Source organism: Palaemon carinicauda, chromosome 30 (assembly GCF_036898095.1).
Source record: "Palaemon carinicauda isolate YSFRI2023 chromosome 30, ASM3689809v2, whole genome shotgun sequence".
Lineage (NCBI taxonomy): Eukaryota > Metazoa > Arthropoda > Malacostraca > Decapoda > Palaemonidae > Palaemon > Palaemon carinicauda.
Window position 1 is genome coordinate 12,311,821 of NC_090754.1, and position 6,646 is coordinate 12,318,466.

Below are 6,646 nucleotides of genomic sequence, written 5' to 3' on the forward strand. Positions count from 1 at the left end.
ATATTTTCCCAATCTAAATTCTTAAAAAATTCTCCTAGATATGCAATGAATAATTTAGATGAGATGGGGAATTTTCTCACTATCTTCATGTAGGTTTAGAATTGATGCAATTCTTGTATAGATATATTAGTCTTCTAATATGATATTCTTCTATTCCTTGTTTTTGAAGGGCTTCCATTACAGTTGATGTTTTGTCAGAATCAAAAGCTTTCTCATAGTCGATAAATGTCATACATAGTGGTTTTTCATACTTCGTTGACTATTCCATAAGCTGATTAATTAATTATGAACACCTACTTCTAAACCCTGTCTGCTCTCTTTGGTGGATTAGAGTCTAGTTGTCTGTCTTTTCGGCGTAATCTGATCCTTCTAAATAGATTAAATATTACGGAGAGTAAACTTACTGGGTGGTAATTTGTCAGGTCTTTTGTCTCTCTTTTTTTTGTGAATTAAAATAATGAAGTTTTTCTTGCAGACAAGTATATTTATATAAAGTGTATACAATATATATGTAAATATTTATAAAATTAGATATAATTATATATATATATATATATATATATATATATATATATGTATATATATATTATATTTATATATAGATATCCCTATCTATCTATATAGATAGGGATTTCGCCTGGGGCTCTGATCCCGAGGTCGTTAAGAGAATCCAGACATTAATGTATCAAAAATATATATGGCTTATTTGAATATGAAAAACACGTCTAAATGTGCAAAAATTTATCATATATATATATATATATATATATATATATATATATATATATATATATATATATATATATATATATATATATATAGCCAGACACTTGCTCTTTAGCGTATAGGGATTTTACACACACACACACACACACACACACATATATATATATATATATATATATATATATATATATATATATATATATATATATATGTATATATATATATGTGTGTGTATGTTTGTGTGATTTTGTGTGTGAGTATTTATACATACAATATACATAAATATTTATTCTTATATGTAGCAAAAAAAAGAGAATCATATAGATTTAGAGTTTATATTCCTATATCCTCTTCGATCACTAAGAAATGACAGACATTGTCCTTTGAGTATTGCCTCCCCACCCTCTAAAGGCAATGATGGCCATAGAATATGTGATTATTTGTACATTTAAGCACGATACCACATAAATGTAGCTGACGGCCATATTCTTTTACACCTGACTAATCCCTATTATTATGTCATTGCTGGGTGTATCTACAAAAGCCAGATATAATCAACATACACTTTCGAATACTAACCTCCATCCCCTTGGAGTTTAATGAAGAACTGACCTGCAAAGTTCATGTATATTTTAGTTATAGTAGTATTTTTTTTTTTTTTTTTTTTTTTTTTTTTGTCGTATGGGTAAGATCATGGGATTTCAGTCGAACTATAGTCCAGATAAGTCGCAAATTGATGGGCATATTCTGAGATTTTTACTTCACAAGTTCAGTAGGTCACCTATGGAAAACAGTTATTTGAAATGTTCTAACTTAGAGTTTTTTAAAAGTCTAAGACTTTAATTGTTCTAGGACTATTATCGACCTGACTCGAGTTGTAACAGCTCTGAAAATTTTAAAAGATTAAATGATACAGATGGCATACAAAAATATAGTTTTATTATGAATTTAAATATAGTACACACGTGTTACAAAATTATCACTTAGTCTGTATAAAGCGGTAACAAAGTAGTTTTATTTAACAGATTACTTGATCAAACAAATTACATCGCAATGCACACTTATCCTTGCTATATCATGAGAAAGAAAAAGGTACCGTTTATAATTAAAGAAAATCAAATCACTTATATCCTAATACATGCAAGCCACAGGACTAGATTATACACTTAGATTCTATCAAATTATTTAGTAACATTTCACTTCCTAACGGTAAGTTCAGTAAAATTCTAGGCTTATACAGCACGTGTTTCAAACACCCTCATACACTGTAAAGGTATTTTCTATTTTGTTTGAATTTTTGTGGTCTTATTGACTTGAACGTGTTGTATATAAACTCGCTATCTGTTGAAATAATGCTAGTTGCTTTCACCTCCCCTCTCAGTTATAAACTAACGAGTTTCTCACATTGGGGACCATCGGAGAGACCAGCTCCATCCCTCCTTCCCCCTCACTACCGTAGCTTACTGTTTGATGATGCCACCCTCCAACCTGACTCTCCTATAAATGTTATTCCATTGAAACTAACGCCTCTCACCAGTACAGAAGCATTTACCTGGTTTCGCCATGCAGAGGTCCAATTCCACACCAAGGACTTGACTCGCTCAAGCACCGAAGCAGATTATGTTCTTGCAGCAATCCGTAAGGATATTTTCTAGGATATCTCTAATTGGATTTGCAGGCAAAGGGAATCCCCTACAGCATACAACCCTTTCAAAACAATCCTGGAGCAGTACTCACCATCCACAGCTGCCTGTATAGCCAAACTTTTTAGCTCTCTCAACAATTGTTGGGGGACCAATAGGCTTCGCTCACCCTCAAGGAAAAGACCAGTATTGCTCGTTTGCAAACTGATGCAGACCGTTCTCCTCGTGACATGAACCTACTTCGTGCCCTTCGTGTACAACGGTTACCCAAACCTGTACATGCTGCCATATCTAATGTCGATATTATGCCCATGAAAGACCTGATGACCAAAGGCCACGGCTTTATGGATAACCACTTCGCCACCTTCAAGACCTCCATTAATGCTACCATTCTTCATGAAAAAGGAAAACTATTCAACATTGACCGAAGTTGACGTGAATGCGGTAGGACACAAACGCCTACACTGTGACATGCCAGAGTGGTGACAAAGCTACACCCCACCCACCACTAGCTCACTTCTCAACCAATGACCTCTACAGCCACTCACTGATGCCCGTTGGCCGCAGTTATGCTACTACCACTCCAGATTCAGGGCTGGGAAGAAATGTGTAAATGTGCCAAAAAGATTGTAAGAATGCCATCGCTTTTGGCGGTGGCCTCTCCTGTCGCCAATCTTTTTCTTTTTTTACATGATGCAGGTATGGACGTTAGATTTTTGGTAGACAAAGATGCTTACCGTTCTCTTCTGACAAGGCCACTTTCCAGGATAAAAAGAGGATACCCACCCACGGTTTCAAGTACCTCACATTAACGTTTGGAAGAGCAGAATATAGTTGGAAGCTTTGCATTGCTGATGACACATTGCCAATCCTCAATTCGGATTCCCTCTCACTTTTCCTCTCCCTTGTTGATGTCATCCACTGATGGATAGTCAATACAGGCTCTTCCCTGTAAAAACACATTGGAGATTACAAGGGCCTGAACATGTTTACAAAACTGGATCACTACACCCTTGTGAACATCGCCAACGTGACCTCCTACTTGCACAAATCAAAGGATCCTCTTCAAGAAATGACATTTTGCAATGCAAAGATTGCCCTATCAACTGCTACAGCTCTCACTTTTAATGTGTCACATTTGACTCTCAGTCTCTCCACCGATACCAGCGAAGTCACTATAGGGGCAGAACTCAAGCAGGTGGTTGACGGGCCACCCATTGTACTTCTTCAGTACAAAACTGTCCAAGGAGGAATCCAGCTACTGTACCATCGGCCGTGAATTGCTGGCAGTGCATTTGGTTGTCAGTCACTTGCGTTACTTCTTAGAACGTACAATATTTGTCATGCACACGGACTACATGCCTCTGTTGAACGCTTTCACCTGACAGTCCAACACCTAGTTTGCCCGTCAATGCCGACATCTCTCTATAGTAGCCGAATACAACTGCATCTTTAAACACCTTCCTAGGGAAAAAATCCAATTGCTGATGCCCTGTTAAGGCACATATTAGCTGCCATTCACCTGGGCTTGCATTACAATGATTTGACAGAAGCCCAACGAAATGATCCAGAATACCAAGAATGTAGAACATCCTGCACATCCCTCCATTAGGATGACGTCACCCTCGATAACTCCAACACGACCCTCCTCTGTAAGGTCACTGCCCAGACAAGTGTTAGATTTCATGCATAGCCTTTCACATCAGTTACACCGATCTACTGCACAACTTCTGAAGACGAAATTCATTTAGCATGGCATTACTAAGGATGCTATGGATTCGATCTACGCCTGTACTTAATAAATGTCAAACGTCAAAAATACATAGACATACAAAATCAGTAGTGGGCACCTTTCCTCAACATCAGCATTGTTTTGCCCATATTCACATATACGTAGTAGGTCCCTCACCCACATCATAAGGACATCGTTACCAGTTTACTGTTATCGACCACTCCACTCATTGGCCTGAATCCATTCATATGGAAACTGTAACACCCACTTCATGTACATCTGTTTTACTCTCAGGGTGGATAGCGGGAATAGGGATCCCTTAGCATATTACTTTTCGCAGATGTACCACTTTTACCTATCAATTATGGACATCATTAGCAAATCTCTCTGGAATCACCCTATATCAGAAAACCACCTACAGCCCTGCTGCCATTGGAATGGTTGAACGTTTTCGTTACTCCCTCAGAGCAACTTTGATGTCCCGCATCAAGGACTCCAACTGGCTTACCCAACATTCCTGGGTTCTCCTGGGATTAAGGATCACTCCTATAGACAAACTGGATGTCTCAGCTGCTGAAATTGTATAGGGCGGCCCGTTGGTCATTATTGCCTAATTTGTACTGCCTGCAACCTCTTCCAACAATCTCCAGCACCTATATCAAATTGGGGGAAATTTTCTCCATGCCGCCAGACATTCATGCCTATGCTAAGCAACACATATCGACAGAATTGCATTCTGCGCTGTATATTTTCTTGTGCAATGACACTAGCAAGCCACCTCTAACACCTCCTTATAGGTGCCCTTTCCTCAGGATCCGTCGCAATCCAAAGGCATTCTTAATCAACATTTGGGACAAAGAAGACTGGCTCTTCATTGATCACCTAAACCCCGCGTATTTCCCGCAAGATAAGCTGCCTACAGTATGTATCTGAAGACTAGAGCACCCCATTTCACATTTGTCTATTTTAGGTGAAGGGAGCCAGGTACCACACATGTTTCACACAAGCTAGTACACTGTAATATAATTTTTTTTTCATTGTATATCTTGCTCTACACCTTAATATCAACAGAACCTGTTTAAGCCTGCCTTTTCAGGAATTATTGTGTTTAAACTTCTGTGACCTTCTTGTCCCCAACCTGTTGTATATAAACTCGCTATCTGTTGAAATAAAATTAATTGGATTCACCTCGCCTCTTAGTTAGCACCTAACCACTCACTCTCATAGGCTACTGAGTAGTTTGACCTAGTAACTACATAGTGATTATGCATTGGTTACACAGTTATCAACACTTCATTTTGTTAAAGCAATTCAAGCGCAAATTATATAGGCTGAGGCAGTTATATTTTCACTTCATTCCCATAAACACAGTACACAATTAGAGGTATAAATCAGAGATATCGAAAAGAACAGATATAGCAGAGCCTGAGAGAAACTTACCTCCTATCTGCCTTAAAGTAGTTTAACTTTCAGGGAAATATGTATTCTTCTGTTCCCCCAATAACTAATATATATATATAGATTTTTTGGCATGCAATACAGTTCAGTGTCACATTGTACACCACAAAACTTCGGTCCCAAAATACTTGCAAGGATTTTACTAAAACTATATCTTTTTATTTGATAAAAAGACTCATATAGAATCCTATGTTTACAAAGATATGATTATTTTCTGAATCACGGCTCTCTTTTCCTGAGTTCATAAAGACTCTCACAAAGAAATTTATACTAACAAATATATAACTTAATTTCTGAATAGGCGGTCATTCTTGATGAGTTCATTTCCGTTATAACATATATTACCTCAAGTTTTCTTTTCGATGGGTTCTGGATGTTTCTATATTCCCTAAATCGCTTAGATTTTTTCAGAAACTAATAAAAGTACACAGCATTAGATTTTTTTCCATGCATAATAGTAGATTCATTCAAGATCCCTCTACATCAACTTACTTGATATATATGTAGATATGAATGTGTACTTACATAGCAATAATTTATAATGATAATATTAGTAAATACTAGGGGTTCGGTGTTTACTTTTCTGTAGGTAAGGGTAGAAGAGACTCTTCAGCTATGGTAAGCTGGTCTCCTAGGAGAAGGGCACTCCGAAATCAAACCATTATTCTTTAGTTTTTGGTACTGTCGTGGTCTCTGCACCATGGTCTACAACTGCCTTGGGTACGAGATCTCTTGCTTGAGGGTACACTCAGGTACACTTTTCTATCTGCTTCCTCATTTCCTTTTTCTCGATGGGTTATGTTTCCCTATTGGAGCCCTTGTCTCATTGTTTCTTTTGTGAAAACTCGATGTATATACAATATGAATTTTTTACATACTTCTACTGAGGTAGTCTGCACACATGATTTCTTTATATTTCACAGTTTTCTTCCAACTCTGGTCTCTTTCTCAATTATTCCAGCAGCTATATCATCACAGGATTCGGGATAAATAGTTCTTCAACAGACTTACACATCAAATCATTACACCATTCACATCAATTTCTAATTCCATTAATTTCTAATTCCATTAATCATACAGTTTCGTT